The 19,570-nt window shown below is 39.2% G+C and overlaps 2 pseudogenes; one reads left to right on the top strand and one right to left on the bottom strand.

The window, feature by feature from the left end:
• The first annotated feature begins 5,601 nt into the window (after positions 1 to 5,601).
• Positions 5,602 to 6,965, top strand: LOC101722531 (calcipressin-2 pseudogene; annotated as a pseudogene).
• A 1,469-nt stretch (positions 6,966 to 8,434) lies between these two features.
• Positions 8,435 to 10,617, bottom strand: LOC101722179 (heat shock protein HSP 90-beta pseudogene; annotated as a pseudogene).
• Positions 10,618 to 19,570: the final 8,953 nt, after the last annotated feature.

Below are 19,570 nucleotides of genomic sequence, written 5' to 3'. Positions count from 1 at the left end.
GGAGGGGACTTTAGGGGAAGGGGAGCATGGGAAAAAGGGATGGGAGGTACCATGTACAGTTGCAAATTCCCTATGATGACTGTTATCATTATGTATGCCTAAAATATACCAATAAATGTTTTGCTATATATATATTTTTTAAGCACGGAAAGAAATGGTGCTGGGAAAACTGTCTATGGACAGTCTAAAGATTTAACCTAGACCCATATCTCTTACCATGTACTAAAATCAAAATGAATCAAAGATATAAATATTGAAACAGACAGATTTAACCTGCTAAAAGATAAGATAGGTAAAACTCTTGAAGACATAGGCCTAGGCAAAGACTTTCTGAATGGAACCCTGGTTGCAGAAGAAATAATAACAAGAACCAACAAATGGGATTCTAGCAAATTAAAAACTGCACAGCAAAGGAAACCACCAACAGAGTGAAGAAACAACGTACAGAATGGGAAAAAGTTTTTCCAGCTATTCCTAAGAAAAAGGATTAATATTTAGAATATATAAAGAATTTAAAAAAAGACCTCTCTCCAAATTTAAAGACTCAATCAAAAAATGGACATCTTAGATGAATAGACACTTCTCAGATGAAGAAGTACAAATGGCCAATAAATAAATGAAGAAATATTCAACACCACTGGCCATTTGAGAAATGTAAATTAAAATAATGTTGAGATTCCAATTCACTACAGAAAGAATGACTATCTTCAAATCAATAAATGCTGAAGAGGCTGTGGGGAGAGTGAGGAACACTTCTTCATTATTGGTGGGAGTGTAAACTGCTATAAACATTATAGAAATCAGTATGAATATTCCTCAAAAAACTAAAATGAGAGGTTCCATTTGATCCAATTATTCCCCTTTTAGGTAGCTTCCCTAAAGAGTTAACAACATCATATTATAGTGACGCATGTGTATAGCAGCACAATTCATAAATAGTTAAATCTTGGAAGCATCTGATATATCCATCAACAGATGAATGGATAAAGAAAATGTGGTATTTATACCCAGTGGAGTACTACTATACCATAAGGAAGGATAAACTTCAGTCATTTATTGGAAAATGGGTGCACCTTGTGACCATAATGTTAAGTAAAATATATCAGATATACAAGCTTAAATAGCACATGGTTTCTCTTTTATGAGAAACCCAATATATAAATAAAGCACAAAATAAAATACAGACAATAGGAAAAAAGAGAGAGAGAAAAAGGTTATTGAAATCCGGCATAGCCAATGTTATCTAAAAGGGTACCTTGATTTAGTATATGTATTTTATTTATATTGAATTATATATATATTTTTTGCCTGTTAGCCTGGCTGTTAATCCATGTTTATGATAACTTGATAAAGACTTACAAAATGAATAAATAAATAAATAAATCTGATGCTGGTGAAAGAAAAAAAAGAAAAAATTAAAATCAAGGGTGCAGGGGAAAGGGAAAAAAATAATTGAGATATTTTATGTACATATGTACATTGTGTTATCCCCACAATGAATGCAATGATTATGTACTACAATCATGTACTAGCAAAAAAAAGAAAAAGAAAAAGAAGAAGCCCAACTATCCTGAAGCTGCCATGCTGCAAGAGCCCACAGAAGCTCAGACACCTGAGCAGAGCCATGCTGGGCCATCCAGAAGAAGACAGCTGCCAGCTCAACACCATTTCCTGACCTCAGTTGGTTTCACAAAGGGCAGAAAAACTGCCTGGTGAACTCTCCTAAACTCTGGACCCATAAAGTCATGAGATAGCATGGAGGAATTTATTACACTGCAGTGGGTAGCTGACCAGGGCTACCCAAGCTCTGCTAAGCCACTCTCAGCTCCATTTCCTCTACCTAGCTGTACTTAGCAGAACCAGCACTGTGAATTGTGATCCTTCTTCTCATTGTTTGGACTAAATATCAGAGGCCATGCAGAAGTCATTGACGTCAATAGTTCTGATGACAGTATTCCCCAAGTGTATTTTTGGACTAGTCTATTATTTATGCTCTTTCATTTAACTTTACAGGCAGATAGGGCAGGAAGAGTTGGCAGTGTTCCAGAATATGAGCTAAATGGATTTTTCTGTTGTATTCAAGGAGGAAATGACAAAGCGAAAATCTCTAGCTCTTCTCGCACTAAGCTAAACTCCCTATTTATGGGGTGGGGGTGTTCTATGGCTGCCTGATCCTTGAAGTCTCAAATCCTAAATGAGGACCTGCACTCACATGCTTTGGGTAGGCAGTATACCCTCTTGACTTCCCTCATTTCTCATGATTTTATATAAATTTTTTTTATTTGAATTTATCTAAATACTTCAGAAGACAAAAATATGTCTGAAATGGCTGGTAACTATTGCCAAGATCCAGATATATAGAAGAATAAAAAAATTTTAAATAACTGACACTTCAGTTTTCAGGTTCTCTGCTGTGACATATCAATTATTAACTAGAAAATTAATCATTAAGGACATTAATGAAATTGGTTCAACTGTCTTTTCATGCTACATTGCTCCTTAAACAATGAGGCTGGTTAACTTTTGGCCTTCCATCACTTCCCTAGTAACCCTGTCTCTATCTTGTGTATTACTAAGGGTGTCAGCTCTTTTATTTCCATCAATTTCTGTGAATTTGTTGACTGCTAGAAACATCACAACTAAAGCTTCACCTTGACTTTTGACTCTTTCGAGCAGATTCTCAAAGGTTAGTCCTCCTACATTGATACTTCTTCTTCATTCATTTACATTTCCTCACCTATTCATTTATTTGCTCATTCAATAAGCATTGATTTGATGTTTAAGATGTGTTCCAAAGGACAGGGGAATTATTGGCGATGACAGGTCAAACAGAGTAGGGCAGTAATTGAAGTAGTAGAGCGTTACCAAAGAGGGTTTATGTGGCTGAGCAGACCAGGGCACAACTCTAGGGCAGCAGGTGAGAAAGTTAAGGCCAAGAAGTGAAGTCCGAGTTTCAGAATGAGACCAGAGGCACCATCTCATAGACTTGCTGGACACTCAGCCTGGGTTGGGGGGGTGATCCTGATATGTAATCTGAGTGGGATGAACCTTGGCTTTCCCTTTGCCCATAAACTTGGCTCCACTTTCAAGAAGCACTCAAACTTTCTTCCACCTCGGATCCTGGTGCTAAGTCTCTGTTCTAACAGTCAGGTGTTCAGATAGAAGGACCCCTGTGGGTCCAATCTGTGCTGATGCTAACCTATCTCTCACTCATTCTCAACCAAACCTTCTATAACCAGCAAGACAAAATGGAGCTCTAAAAGTTAAGTTTTCTTTTTCTTTAAAGACAAGGGATTTTTCCATACTTCTTCGGGCCTAGGGGGTAAAATATCACCCCCCCTCCTCTCCTCAGTCTAGATGAATGAACAGAATATGCTGATACAAGGATATAGGGGCCCAGTTTCATTTCCATAGTGAAGGGAGGGAGCAGAAGATGTCTGGGAAGGGTGGAAGCAAGGCTGGAGTTGCCTACTATCTCATTGTATTCCTTCTTCCTTTGTCCACTACTATACAAGGCCCTTGCACACCTGGACACAGGGAGATGGTGATTTGTGACAACATGAGGCCCCTCCATCTCCTCAGAGATGGCTTTGAATAAAGGTTTTTTCTTTTCACCAAACATGGCCTTGGATGTTTTGTTGGGAGCAGTGAGCAAACAGATCCCAGCATATGGACCTGAGCTGCTGGTAACATTTGCGCTTGCTGCTCTTCTACTATTGCTCTTGGTGATGCTGGCTGCCAGCTCTCAAGTGCCTTCTCTCAACCTATATTTCATTTGATGTCCTACATATATCCTACGGTGCCCCATAGCCTACCATGCACACAAATGATATCTTTCTAGAGCAGTACTTGAATAATCTCAAATTGTACTGATTGATTAAGAAATATTGGATGCGTGTAGTGAAAAGAGCCTGTGCATAAGAAAACAACTGTATTTCAGTGAGAAAAAGCAAAATATAAGACTGTACAACATAAAATAAACACTTAAGGAGCTACTTAGAATAGCAACCCTTAACGTGTATGTACCTATCAAGAGAGTGTCAAAATTTGTGAAACAAAACTGATTGAACTACAAGGAGGAATAGATGAATCCATTATTATAGTTGAAAACTTCAACACCCCTTATCAGAAATGGACAGATTCAGCAGGCAAAAATTGGTAAAGGCACAATTGAACTCAGCATCACCATCAAACAACTGGATATAATTGACTTATATAAAAAGCTTCATCCAGCAACAGAATACACATTCTTCTCAAGTTCACATGGAACATTCAGAAGGATATAGCACAGGATGTGCTATAGATATCTATGCTATAGATATATAGCATAGATACATATCAATGAATTTATAAGAATGGAATATATAAAATAAATCATGTAAAAGTACAAGTTCCCAATGATGAATGTAACTGTATTGTATACCTAAAATGTACCAATAAACTTAATGAAAAAAAAAAAAGAAAGTAAACAATGTTTTCAGACAAACGGAATTAAAATAGAAATCAGTTCCACCGCCTGCCTCGCAGGCACAAGGTCCTGAGTTCAATCCCTGGTACCAAAAGAAAAGAAAAGAAATCATTAACAGAAATATAGGCAGAAAAATCCCTAAATAATTTGATATTAGTGTCAGGGCCAGTAGGCTGAAGCGGGGCCCAGTCAGGTGAGATTCCCAATGAAAAGATGGAAGGTGGAGCAGACATCACAAGAAAGCAGGAACAAACTTTGTTTTACAGCATACCACTTATAGTGGCCATTATCAGTTTTTCTGAGACAATATGACAAAATAGCCATGTGACCTTGCATGGCCATGTGGTACATGTGTGGTCATCCATGCTGATTCATTATTATCATAACAAAGCCTGTTGTGTGCCTGTACTAAATGATAGAGCTGTGTCCTCAGGTGCCCTTAAGTGCCCTCAGACACCTGGGCTTTGACACATTTGCCAGTGGCCCCCTACAATTGGGCAGCACATTTCTAAATAAAAATATTTCCAAGAAGAAATCTCAAGAGAAATTTTTAAATATTTTAAGCTAAATGAAAATGAAAATACAACTCATCAAAATTTGTGGGATTCATCCAAAGAAGTACTTAGAGAGAAGTTCATAGCATCAAAACCATATATTTTAAAAGAAGAAAGATAGAAAATCAACAGTTAAGCTTCTATGTCACTGTATCAATTTTGTACAACCTCATTCAGGAGATAGAAACAGAGGAAATACTTCTTAATTCATTCTGTGATTGCTGCAGTATGCTAATACTAAAACTAGATAAAGACATTAGAAGACAAATTACCCATATTTCTAATGAATATAGATGCAAAAATCTTTTAAAAATCAGATAATTAAATCCAACAATATATAAAAGAATTATATACCACATATATAGTCACATAAGTGAGATATATTTCAAGTAAATAAGGTTGGTTCAACATTTAAAAAGTAATTATTACAGCCAGCGAGACCTCATTCTCACCCTGCTCGGCCACCAGGTGTTTCCTAGGAGTCTTCCTTACTCTGGTCCCCAGGTGGGACTGATCCCAGAGGGGTGGAGCAGAGAGCAGTGTGGGGCCAGGGAGTCCTCCGAGGCCGGAGGTGCTGCTGGGGGCTGATTGCACTTCTAGTCCCTCCACAGACGCCGGGGGCAGCCTGTTCTCTCCAGACACCAGGGCTCTTCAGGTCTAGGAACAGTGACAGCACAGTCTTGTGGACCCACCTTGCCCTGCTCACTCATTTGGGAACAGCCTCTTTGCTAAACTCGCTACTCAATATCCAAACTGAGCTGCTCTCTGTTTCCTGGGTGGCCCCTAACATGATGACCACACCGCTTCTGTTATGTAGCAGTTCCCTCTCCTGATCATCCCACCCTGCTCACCACCGACATCCACAGCTGTGTCCTGAACATCGAATACTACACAGGAATCTCACCCACACCTGTCTTGGCATGCAGGGAGAGTCCTACTTTATCGGCATGAGGAGCCTGGGGCCACCAGGTCATGTCCCCGAGGATGGAGGACTTTTCTTACTCTGCTGTGTAGACAGAGACTGGGCCGTCACACGGTGCTTTGCTGAAGAAGACTTTCAAGCGATCACTGACTTCAACGACATCCCCAATTTCCTGTTCGCATGCAACATCCACCAGTCTGTGTTGAAGGAGAGGAGAGTAAGGAAACATTTGAAGGGCTGTTCCGGACCTATGATGACTGTGTGACTTTACAGCTATTTAAAAGCTTCCGACGTGTCCGGATAATCTCCAGCAGCCCTAAACCTGCAGCCTGAGCCAGGATAGAGCTTCATGAAACCCAGTTCAGAGGGAAAAAATTAAAACTCTACTTCGCACAGGTTCAGACCCCAGAGACAGATGGAGACAAGCTGCACCTGGCACCACCCCAGCCTGCCAAGCAGTTCCTCATCTCGGCCCCGTCTTCACCACCAGTGGGCTGACAGCCCATCAGCGACGCCACGCCCATGTTCAACTACGACCTGCTCTATGCCGTGGCCAAACTAGGACCGAGAGAGAAGTATGAGCTCCACGCATGGACTGAGTCCACCCCAAGTGTCGTGGTGCACGTGTGTGACAGTGACACAGAGGAAGAAGAAGAGCCAAAGACTTCCCCAAAGCCAAAAATCATCCAGACCCGGCATCCTGGCCTGCCACCCTCTATGTCCAACTGAGCAGACTGCTCCACCTTGACGATAATATCTGTCTCCTCTTTATCATGCTTCCCCACTCCTGTTGTTTGTCAGAAAAATTAATTGCCTTCAAATCCCTGGGTATTTGGTTGTTTGAGATTCCTTCCTTGAAATCAAGCCTCTCAGATGAAAGGACTAGGCAATGGTGATATGTCTCCTGCTCATATCATACTCGTGACATGTATAACCCGTCCTCCAGAAAGTCCTAGGGAAAAAAGTAGTACTTTCTTATTAAACAATGAGCACAGCCGATATCTTCATTCTTGCATGTTGATCTAAGCCAGAGACATCAGTAATAAATAGCACCAGTGTTGTTTGTGAGCTCTTTCAGTCCCCGTCCTGATGTGCCTGTTTTTTTTTTTTTTCCTGGCCATGTAAATAGGACCATAAGTAAAATTGACTTTGACTGCAAAAAAAAAAAAAAAAAAAAAAAAAAATCACTACAATTTATCACATCAATAGGATACAAAAGGAAATCACATATTTATATCAACAACAACAAAAAAAATTTAACAAAATCCAACACTGCCATGATAAAAGCCCTCAGCAAACTAACAATAGAGGAAGAACTTACTAAACTTGATAAATATTATCTACCCAAAAATACCCTACAGATAACATCATACTTAATGATGAGGAACTAAAAGCTCTCCTATTTAAGATCAGAAACAAAGAGAGGATATCTCCCCACTTCTTTTCAAAAGTGTACTGGAAATTGTAGCTAATGTATTGAGACAAGAAAGGGAAATAAGAAATATATGATAGGGAAGAAAAAAATAAAATTGTCTTTGGAGATGAAAGGACTGTCTATGTAGAAAATTCAAAAGAATTAAAAAAGGAACTCCTAGAATTAATAAGTGACCATATCAAGATTGCAGAAAACAAAATTAACATACAATCTGGGTGTGGTAGTACATGTCTGTAGTCACAGCTACTCAGGAAGTTGAGGCAGGAGGATTATTGCTTAACCCAAGAGTTTGAGGCCACCTTGGGCAACATAGAAAGATACCCATGAAAAAAATGTACATATATGTATATATATAATTTTCCTATATACCAGCATTGAATAAGTGGAATTTGAAATAAAAAATAATACCATTTATATTAACATCACAAAAAATTAAATACTTATGTATAAATGTAACAAAATACATGTACAAATCTAATCTAATATGTGTAAGAGCTGTATTTGGAAAACTACAAACTCCAGTGAAAACAATTGTGGAAGAACTTAACAAATGGAGAGATATTCTATGTTAATGGATAGGAAAACTCAGTGATCTCAAGAGGCCAATTCTTCTTAAATTGATCTATAAAATCAATGTAATCCCAGTAAAAATTTTAGCAGGTTACTTTTTGGATGTTAATGAATTATTCTAAAGTTTATGTGAAGAGGGAATACTGTAATTTTCTAGCTGGACATGGTGGTGCACACCCGTAATCTCAGCACTCTTGGGACTGACATGGGAGTATGGAAAGTTTTTTTTTTTCTTTTATAAAACTGCATCTTCTTTATTTCGCATACTTCAATTTCAGAAAAAAGTAAACAAAAAATAAGATCATGATACACAACATCCAACTCTGCTGTAAAATTATGAAGGGATGGGGCTTGAGGCCTTGCTTCCTGCTTTCCACACAGGGCATGAGAAACCACTAGACATCAGCAGAGGGAGTGAGGTGGGACAGGGCCACTCAGGCTGCTGGGGGAGCAATGGGGACACAGGTTTCCTACAGTGGAAGCTCCTAATCAATTTCTTCCATCTGAGATGCATCCTCATCCCTTTCAAGGGGAGAGATCTCATCAGGAACAGCAGCACTGGGTTCCTCCGAGGTCACCTCATCTTTATCGACACCCAGGCTCAGCTTTATCATGAGGTAGATGCAGTTGGAGTGGGTCTGGGGGTCCTCCAGGGAGAAGCCAGAAGACAGTAGTGCAGCCTCAAATAGCAGCACCACCAGGTCCTTGATGGCTTTGTCATTTTTGTCTGCTTCAGCTTTCTGCCGCAGTGTCTCCATGATGGGGTGATCAGGATTGATCTCCAGGTGCTTCTTGGTCATCATGTAACCCATGGTAGACTTGTCTCAGAGGGCCTGGGCCTTCATGATCTGCTCCATGTTGACTGTTCAGCCATAGGTGCTAGTCACTATGCAGCAGGGTGAAGACACAAGTCTATTGGAGATTGTCACCTTCTCAACCTTCTTATCTAAGATTTCCTTCATGAGTTTGCACAGGTTCTCAAACTTGCCCTTGCTCTCCTCCATCTTTTTTTTCCCCCTCCTCATCCTCAGGTAGCTCCAGGCCTTCTTTGGTCATGGAGACCAGGCTCTTCTCATCAAACTTCTTGAGCTGCTGCATGCAGTACTCATAGATGGGCTCAGTCATGTACACCACCTCGAAGCCCTGTTTCCGCACGTGCTCCACAAAGGCAGAGATGGCCATCTGCTCCTTGCTCTCACCACTGATGTGGTAGATGAACTTCTGCATCTCCTTCATGCGAGACACATACTCAGACAGGGATATCATCTCATCTCCAGACTGAGAAGTATGATAGCACAGCAGCTCGGAAAGGCATCGCCTGTTAGTAGAGTCCTCAGGGATTCCAAGCTTCAGATTTGGAATGCCTACGAGAATGCCTTGTAGAATTTCTTGTAGTTCTCTTTATCTTCTGCCAATTCAGAGAAGTGCTCAAGGGATTTCTTAACAATGCTTTTGCAGATGACTTTCAAGATCTTGCTCTGGTGGAGCATTTCTTGGGAGATGTTCAGGGGCAGGTCCCCCAAGTCAACCATGCCAAAGATAAAGTTTAGGTACTTGGGGATCAACTCATCACAGCTGTCCGTGATGATCACTCGATGAACACACAGTTTGATGTTTTTCTTCTTCTTGTTCTCAAATAGGTCAAGGGGAGCCTGCCAAGGAATGAATAACAATCCCCTGAATTCCAGCTGATGTTTCACAGAGAAGTGCTTGACTGCCAGATGGTCTTCCCAGTCATTGATGAGGCTCTTGTAGAATTCTCCATATTCCTCCTGAATGATGTTGTCCGGGTTTCTGGTCCAAATTGGCTTGGTCTTGTTCAGTTCCTCATGATCAATGTATTTCTCCTTAATCTTCTTGATTTTCTTTTTCTTTTCCTTACCAGTGTCATCCTCTTCATCTGAGGCCACATCTTCAATCTTAGGCTTCTCATCATCATCCTTATCTTCCTCTTCTTCCTCACCCTTCTCTTCCTCTGCCTCATCATCACTGATTTCCTTCTCTCTCGTTCCTTCTCTAAATAGAGGGTGATGGGATAGCCTATAAACTGCAAGTGCTTCTTCACCACCTCTTTCACCCGCCTCTCCTCCAAGTACTCTGTCTGGTCTTCTTTGAGGTGGAGGATCATCTTGGTGGCTCAGCCAATGGGCTCCCCATGGTCAGTGTGGGCAGTGAATGATCCCTCAGCAGAAGACTTCCAGGCATACTGCTTCTCATCATTGTGCTTTGTGATCACAACCACTTTCTCTGCCACCAGATAGGCAGAGTAAAATCCAACACCAAACTGCCCAGTCATGGAGATGTTTATACCAGCCTTAAGAGCCTCCATGAATGCTTTTGTACCAGACTTGGCAATGGTTCCCAAGTTGTTTATGAGGTCAGCCTTGGTCATACCAATGCCTGTGTCCACCAAAGTCAGGGTTCTCTCCTGAGGGTTGGGGATGTCAATCATCAGCTCTTTGCCACTGTCCAACTTGGGAGGGTCTGTCAGGTTCTCATAGTAGATCTTGTCCAAGGCATCAGAAGCATTAGAGATCAACTCCTGAAGGAAAGTTTCCTTGTTGGAGTAGAAGGTATTGATGATGAGAGACATGAACTGGGCAATTTCTGCCTGAAAGGTGAAAATCTCCACCTCCTCCTCTCCATGGTGCACCTCCTCAGGCATCTTGACTGCAAAAGGGTGGAATACAAGTGAGAAAGCCAGCTCACACCAGGTCTGACATGCTCACAGAACCTGAGCTGTGCGGGGATGACTCAAGAGAGAGCGTATGGAAAGTTTGAGCCCAGCCTGGGCAACTTAGTGATTTAGTGAGACCCTGTATCAAAATAAAAAATAACAGGGCTGGGGATGTAGCTCAGTGAGAAGGCCCTTGGTTCAAGTCCCAGTACTGAAAAAATTCTCCACTACTTGTTTTGAAATGCACAATAATTGTTGTCATTCATATCTACATTACTGTGCTATAGAACATGAGAAGTTATTCTTCTTATCCAGGCCACTATTTTAAACTCACCACAATGTTGTTTTGGGGGCAGAAGCAAGGACTTTGCACTTGCTGTTTCCTCTGCTGTAAAGCCCTGTACTGAGCTCTCCTTACTTCACCTTCTGGCTTTTGCTCAAATGGTGTATTCACAGCAAAGTCTTCTGTTTGGGTTGAATTATGTCCCTTCAAGAAAATGTTTTGAGTTTTTTACCTCTAGTACCTGTGAATGTGACCCTATTGAAAGATAGGGTCTTTGCAGGTCAAAAACTGAAAATGGGGTCAAAAGAATGGATCCTAGTTTAATATGATTGGTGTGCTTATAGGAAGGGGGAGTTTAGATGCAGACACAGCATGGAGAAAAGACAATGTGAAGACACATGGGGTTTGCTTACCTTCTATAAGCAAAGAAAGCCTGAGGCTACCTGAAGTGGCAGAGAGAGATGGAATCAATTCTCCACCAGTCTTTCTTTTTTTCTTCTTCTTTTTTCATTTTTTTGAGATAGGGTCTTCCTATTCAAGGTTGGCCTTGAACTCACTGTGCAGCCCAGGCTGGCCTCAAAATCATGATAATCCTCCTGCCTCAGCCTACCCAGTGTTGGGGTTACAGGCATGTGCTACCATGCCCATCTTTTTTTTCTTTTTGATTTAATAATAAAGTTTTATTTTTCCAAATGTACAGCTGGTTGGATCTGTTCATCCATCTTCACCAGGTGCTGGAGCATCTTCACCCTTGGTATTTCTTTCTTTTGTCCATTAAGTTTATTGGTACATTTTAGGTATAAAATACATTTACATTCATCACTGGGATCTTGCACCTTTACATGATGTATCTTGGTTCTTATTATTTTCCCCTTCCCCTGCCCTCCCTTCAGCCCCTCCATCCTTCCCTATTTACAAAGACTTTGTTTCCATTTTTTTTCCTTTTCTCATATTTTTTCTTTTCCCTTCTTTCCTTCCCCTAACCCTCCCACTTACCCTATTCCTTTAGACCTTTACTTCCTATTACACAGTATCAATTATACATTTTTTAAAAATTACAATATCAAGACTTAGAGGACATTACCACAGATTTTACTGAATTTAAAAGGATATAGAAAACATATTTTTTTCTTAAATTCTTTTATTGGTACATTTTAGGTATACAATACATTTACATTTATCTTTGGGTGCTTGTACCTGTACATGATGTAACTAGGTTCTCATTTTTTTCCCCATTACCTGTGGGCCTTTCACCCCTAAACCTTTCCCTATTTACATACTTAGTTTCCATTTTTTTTTCTTTTCTCATAATTTTTCCTTTCCATTCTTTCCTTTCCCCTTCCCCTCCCACCACCCTACCCCTTTGGACCTTTTCCTATTTCAAAGTATCAATTATTAGTTATTAATCATTTTAGACCTTATTTACACTCTCAGTTTCTCACACTAGAGAAACTATTTGGTATTTACACGTGTCTTATTTATTTCGCTTAAGAGTATGGCCTCAATATGCATCCATTTAGCTATAAATGTCTCTAGTTTCTCATTCCTTATGTCTGAGTAGTGCTCCATTTTATTAAAAAACCCCACATCTTCTTTATCCAGTTTCCAGTTGATGGGCATTTGGGCTGTTTCCAAGCTTTAGCTATTACAAACTGTGCCACAGTAAACATGGGTACACATACATCTCTGTGGTATGATTCTTTTAATTCTTTTGGGAAAATACCCAGCAAGGAAATAGCTGGGTCAAATGGGACCTCCAGCTCTAGTTCTTTGAGGTATCTCCACACTGATTTCCATAGTGGTTGCACCAGTCTGCACTCCCACCAAAAACGGAGAAGGGTTCCTTTCTCTCCACACCTCTGCCAGCATTTGTTATTGGTTGATTTTTTGATAGCAGCCATTCTTTGTGGGGTGAGGTGGAATCTCAGTGTTCTTTTCATCTGTATCTCTTGAATGACCAGTGATGCTGAACATTTTTTTCATATGTTTATTTGCTGCTTATACTTCTTTGTGTGAGAAATGTCTGTTCATTTCAGATGCCCATTTTTGAACTGGGTCTTTGAATTTGGGGAGTCTGATTTTTTTCAGTTCTTTATATATTCTAGATAGTAGCCCTTTGTCTGAGTTACAGCTGCTAAAAATGTTTTCCCACATTGTAAGTTGTCTGTTAGCTCTGTTGGTGGTTTCTCTTGCTGTGCAAAAGCTTTTCAATAAGATGAAATCTCAGTTGTTGATTCTTTCTGCTAGTTCCCATGCTACTGAGGTTTTGTTCATAAAGTCTTTTCCTATGCCAATGTCTTCAAGAGTTCTACTTAACTTATCTTCCAGCAAGTTTAGTGTTTCTGTCTTAATATTTAGATCTTTAATCCACTTAGATCTCAGTTTAGTGCATAGTGATAGATATGGGTCTAGTTTTAATCTCTGACAGGTTGAAATCCAGTTTTTCCAACACCATTTATTAAATAGACTATCTTTCCTCCAATGAAGGTGATTGGCTCCTTTAACAAAGATGAGGTGGCTGAGTATGTCTGAAGTTGTTTTTGCATCCTCTAATCTATTCCAATGATCCTCAGGTCTGTTTCTTTGCCAGTACCATGCTGTTTTTATCACAGTAGCTTTGTAGTATAGCTTCAAGTTGGGTATAGTGATATCCCTCAGCCATGTCTCTGTTGCCCAGAATAGCTTTTGCTATTGTAGGTCTTTTCTTGTTCCAAATGAATTTTTGGATTGTTTTCTCTAGCTCTGTGAAGTATATTGTTGGAATTTCAATCGGCATTGCATTAAATCTATATAGCAGTTTTGGAAGTATGGCCATTTTCACTATATTGATTCTTCCTACCCAGGAACAAGGGATGTTTTTCCATTTTCTTGTATCCCCCTTGATCTCCTTTTTGAGGGTGCTGTAGTTTTCAGCGTAGAGGTCTTTTGGTTCCTTTGTTAGATTGATTCCTAGATATTTCATTTTTTTGGATGCTATTATAAAAGGAATTGTTTCCCTAATTTCTCTCTCAATGAGTCTGCTGTTTGTATATAAGAAGGCTATTGGTTTTTGAGTGTTGACCTTATATCCAGCTACTCTACTGAATCTGTCAATTAAGTCCGGAAGTCTTTTGGTAGAGTTTTTTTGGGTCTTCTATGTGAAGTATCACATCATCAGCAAATAATGAGAGTTTAACTCCTTCCTTTCCTATCTTTCCTGTTCCTTTTATTTCTTTCTCTTTTCTAATAGCTGTGGTTAATATTTCCAAAACTATATTGAACAGGAGTGGTGATAGTGGGCATCCTTGTCTTGTTCCTGATTTTAGTGTGAAAGTTTTCAGTTTTTGACCATTTAGTATGATGTTGGCTGTTGGTTTTTCATAGAGAGCCTTAATCAGGTTGAGATAAAGACCTTCTATTTCAATTTTCTGTAGTATTTTTATCATGAATAGGTGTTGGATTTTGTAAAATGCCTTTTCTGCATCTATTGAGATGATCATATGGATTTTGTCCTTGACTCTGTTAATATAGTGTATTACATTTATTGATTAAGAATGTTGAACCATCCTTGCATCCCTGGGATAAATTTGACTTGGTCAGGGTGTATGATCTTCTTGATGATCCTCTGTATTCTGTTTGCCAGTATCTTGTTGAGGATTTTTGCATCTATGTTCATTAGTGACATTGGCCTATAGTTCTCTTTTTGGGTTGGGTCTTTCCCTGGTTTTGGAATCAAAGTAACACTTGCTTCCAGGAATGAATTTGGAAGCCTTGCTTTCCTTTCAATTTCTTTGATGAATTTAAAGAGCAATGGCATTAGTTCTTCTTTAAATGTCTTGTAGAATTCAGCAGTGAAGCCATCAGGACCTGGGCTTTTCTTTGTTGGTAAATTTTTTATTACATTTTCAATTTCACTTTTTGTAATTGGGGTGCTTAGAACTTCTATATCTTCATTTAACTTTTGCAATTCATATGTATCTAAGAATCCATTTCTTCTGTGTTTTCCATTTTATTAGAGTACAGGTTCTCAAAGTAGGTATTCATGATCCTCTGGATTTCTGCTGGTTCTGTTGTGACTTCCCCTTTTTCATTCTTAATTGCATGGATTTGAGTCTTTTCTTCCCTTTTTTTGATAAGGTTGATTAAAGGTTTATCGATTTTATTTATTCTTTCAAAAAACCAACTCTTTGATTCATTAATTTTTTGTATCATTCTCTTAGTCTCCATTGCATTGATTTCTGCTCTGATCTTTATAATTTCCTCTCTTGTGCAGGCTTTGGGTTTGTTATTCTCTTGTTTTTCTAGGAGTTTGAGGTTCTGCATTAGATTATTTATCTGAGTTCTTTCTATTTTCCTAATATGGACATTCACTGCTATGAATTTCCTGTGTAGAACTGCTTTCATTGTGTCCCATAGATTCCTAAATGTTGTACTGGCATTGTCATTTACTTGTAGAAACTGTCTAATTTCTTCTTTAATTTCCTCTGTGACCCACTGGTTGTTCAGGAGGGTTTTATTCAATTTCCAGGTGTTTGTGGGAGTTTTTCGGTTTCTCACGTTATTGATCTCCAATTTTATTGTATTGTGGTCTCATAATATGCAGGGGGTAATTTCAATTCTTTTACATTGACTTAGACATATCCTGTGAGCTAGCTTGTGGTCTATTTTGGAGAAAGACCCTTGTGCACCTGAAAAGAATGTTTATTCTGATTTTGTGGGGTGGAACACTCTGTAAATATCTATTAAGTCCATTTGTTCAATAGCTTGGTTCAGTTCTAGAATTTCATTGCTAATTTTTTGTTTAGATGATCTGTCTATTTGTGATAGTGGGGTATTGAGGTCCCCCATTACAACTGTATTAGTGCTTATTTGGTTTTTCATTTCCATTAATATTTGTTTTGTATAGTTGGGGGCATTCATATTTGGTGCATAAATATTTAGGATTGTCATCTCTTCCTCTTGGATTGTTCCCTTCACAAGGATGTAGTGACCATCTTTGTCTCTCTTAATTAGTTTTGGTTTGAAATCTACTTTGTCTGCAAATAAGATTGCTACCTCTGCTTTTTTCTGGGTTCCTGTCACGTGGAGAGCCGTTTTCCATCCTTTCACTTTCAGTCTATGAATTTCTTTTTGAGTTAGGTGTGTTTCTTGTATAGAGCATATTGCTGGGGTTTGCTTCTTAATCCATTCTGTCATTCTGTTTCTTTTGATTGGTGAATTGAGGCCATTAACATTGATAGTTATAATTGAGAGATATTGACTGATCCTTGTCATGATGTTTTACTGTTGTTGGCTCTTATTTCTTTTTCTCCCTTTCCTTTTACTTTCTTACCTTTTCTGGTGGCTTCCCTCTGTTGAGTCTCATGGAGTTGTGACCTTCGTTGCCTTTTTCTAGGATATTGCTTAGAATTGTTTGGAGTGCTGGTTTGGTGTTCATGAAATTTCTCAGGTGTTCTTTGTCATTGAAGTATCTAATTTCCCCATCAGTTTTGAAAGATAATTTTGCAGGATACAACAGTCTAGGTTGGAAATTATTTTCTTTTAGGGCTCGAAATACTTGATTCCAGGCTCTCCTTGATTTGAGGGTTTGTGTTGAGAAATCTGCCATGATTCTGATGGGCTTTCCTTTATAGGTGATTTGTTTCTTTTCTCTAACTGCCTGTAGGATTTTGTTCTTCTGTTGGGTTTCTGGGATCTTGACTATTATATGTCTAGGTGTAGATTTTTTTTGATCATGGCTGTGTGGAGTTCTATATGCCTCGCTTATCTGTATGTCCAATTCTCCTCCTCTGTCTGGGAAGTTTTCTACTATTACTTCTGTGAATAGTTTTTTTTATGTCAATTGTACTTTCTCCTGTTTTTCCTGGACTCCTGTCAGTCTTATGTTATTCTTCTTTGTATCATCTAGCAGCTGTTGGATTGATTTCTCATGGTCCCTTACTGTCTTTAAGAAATTTCTGTTTTCATGGTCTTTCACTGCAATCCTGTCTTCTATATCTGATATTCTATCTTCAGATTCTCTTAATCTGCTCTGCATGCTTTCAATGGAGTTTTTAATCTCCTGAATATCTGTTTAAATCTGTTTCATGGATTCCATTTCTTTCTTATGCTGGGCATTCCTGGCTTCCAGCATGTTTCTGAGCTCATCTATTTTTTTTTTTTTATCAGTTTCTGTTCTAGAGCCTCTAATCATGCCTTTAACTCTGCTCACCATCTCTGTATTTATCTGGGAGATTATTTCTGTTTTGAATTTTTCTAGAGCCTCATTCACCTGTTTTGCTACTTCCTGTGCTATCAGTTCAGGGTGTCCAGGTGGTTGATTCTCAGACTTTTGTCCCTCATTTCCCCCAGAAATTGCCTTTTGTGGAGTGGAAGTCTGGGTTTGTGACTTGCTTAAATGCCTTCTCATTTTTGTTTTTGGCACTGTCCCTGGTTTAGTTCCTGGGTTGATATTATGAAGTTGTTTATTGTAAGTATCTTTGTTGGTCTATTTAAAACCCTTATGGAATGATTGCTTCTCAGAGGTGTCTACCAGATATAGCTGTTCTTTAGGTTTTGAGTCTCTAATGACTCTGAGGCTATCTCATTTTCATTATACCAGAAGGAAAACTGTTTAGATCAATCACGACATCTTAGCACAAGTCATACAATCAGCAACACCATGGCATCAAATACCTCTTAAAGAATGACAATTTGTGGTAGTTATTAATCTATCACCTTTAAAAAATAAAGGGCCTCCTTCAAGGTGTGTCTCTGCTGTCACAATAGACAACGTGGGCAGCAGTGTGCAGTTATAAGTCAATGAGTCTCAGTAAACTAGTCCCAGACGCGTGAGATTCAGGCAGATTTCTGGTTGCAAGTCCCAAGTTGAGCTCCCTGTCCTCCTGCCGGGTTGCACTCTCCAAGTTTCTACTGCAGGTTTCAGCTGCTTTTCTCCTGAAGAAAGTCCAGTTTCCGATGGGAGCTAATAATCGCTCCAATTTACCAATCACGGTAGTCTGGTGTGCCTTTATTGCAGATATTCCCTTCACTTTTCCAGTGGGCTTGTTTTCATCAGGGAGCCTGAGAAAGGCCCTCTCTCTGTTGTTCACTTCTGGAGCTCAGGACAATGCCTTTTGTCCCCCTGTGCCTCTGCAGTGTGTAACCAAGTAGTTGCACAGACAAAAGGCCAGAGGCTTGCAGGGAGTGGGGGATATTGTTGGAGGCGCCCACGTGGCCCAGCTGTCAGCGAATGGGCCTGCTTGGGGCAGTCCTCCTCGCCCTGTCCTGGTGGCTGGTGGAAAGCTGGTGAAGCAAGCGGGAGCAAGCAGGTCCCAGTCAGCCTGCAACCACTCGGCCCCACTTGGCCCCTCCGGCTCCATTCAGCCCAGCTGTCAGCTGGTGAGCCTGAGCAGTGTGTCCTCCTCACCCTCTCCTGGTGGCTGGTGGAAAGCTGGTCTAGAAAGCATATTACAAAAATCTTTTTGAAATAAATTTGACAACTTCTATGAAGTACATTGGAAGACAAATTAATGAAACTGACTCTGGAAGAAATATAAAATTTGAATAGCACCTATTAAAGAAAGTATATTCCTAGCTTGAAAACCTACCTATATGACAACAACAGGCTCATAAACATTTTAACTGATAAATTATATCAAATATTTAAAGCAGAAAAAATAAGGAACACATCTCCCCTCATTTTAGCAAATCAACATTGTGCTAATACTAAAACTGGATAAAGATAATAAAAGAAAAAAGTATGAACATAAATAAAAATTTGTTTAACAAAACAAAGTATTAGAAGTCAGATCTGGCAGTATATAGAAAGTCATTTTATTATAGGGATGGCAGTGTTGGTTCAGCATTGGAAGATCCACTCCCAAAAGTCATCATTTTAACAAAAGAAAGGAAAAAGCCTATCTCTAGTTGCAGAAAAAGTACTGGACTAAATTCTACAGCTGTTCAGGGTAAAAGCTATCAGGAGACTAGAAGTAGAATAGAACCTTCTCAACAGATAAAAGATATGTATTCCATACTTCCAGCAAAAATACCTTATATGAATGGAAAAGATGCAATGTTTTCTCCCTAAGGTGGGGAACAAGGGCAGATATGTGTACTCTTCATCTGTCCATTAAACTTTGAAACATAGGCCCAAACCAAAATAGTCTGGCAAGAAAATGACACAATTAGGATAGGATTGGCAAGGTAGAAGTAAAATCTTTATATGTAGATGCAGTGATCATCTACAGAGAAAATACTAAGACATTTCTAGGAGCCCCTAGAACTTGTATTTGAATTTAGCAGGATTAGAAAACACAAGGTATATATAAAAATTCAGATCTATGTATACATGCTATAAATGAAAAATTGGATATTGAAATTTAAAAGTTATGTAGGAATAGAAAGGACCTGGAAGAGTAAAAAGAAAAAAAAAACAGTGTTGGAAGACATTTATTTTGTAATTTTAAGACTTCCTCTAAAGCTACAGTAATCAAGGCAATGTTGGTGTAAGGAAAGACATATAGATCAATGGAATAAAACAGAGAATCTAGAAATAGAACCACACATATATGGTCCACTGATTTTTGAAAGATTATTTGACATTAACATTTTATAGAACATAAACTCAACTCAAGGGCAGAGGAAAAGATAATGTTTTCAACAAGTGGTACTGGAACACCTGATATCTGTATTAAAAGA

The sequence above is a fragment of the Heterocephalus glaber genome, unplaced genomic scaffold (assembly GCF_053883595.1).
Source record: "Heterocephalus glaber isolate CG9 unplaced genomic scaffold, H.glaber_assembly_v1.0 deba00001461, whole genome shotgun sequence".
Classification (NCBI taxonomy): Eukaryota; Metazoa; Chordata; class Mammalia; order Rodentia; family Bathyergidae; genus Heterocephalus; species Heterocephalus glaber.
The sequence above is the reverse complement of the archived record's forward strand: the minus strand, read 5'-3'. Positions and strand labels throughout refer to the sequence as shown.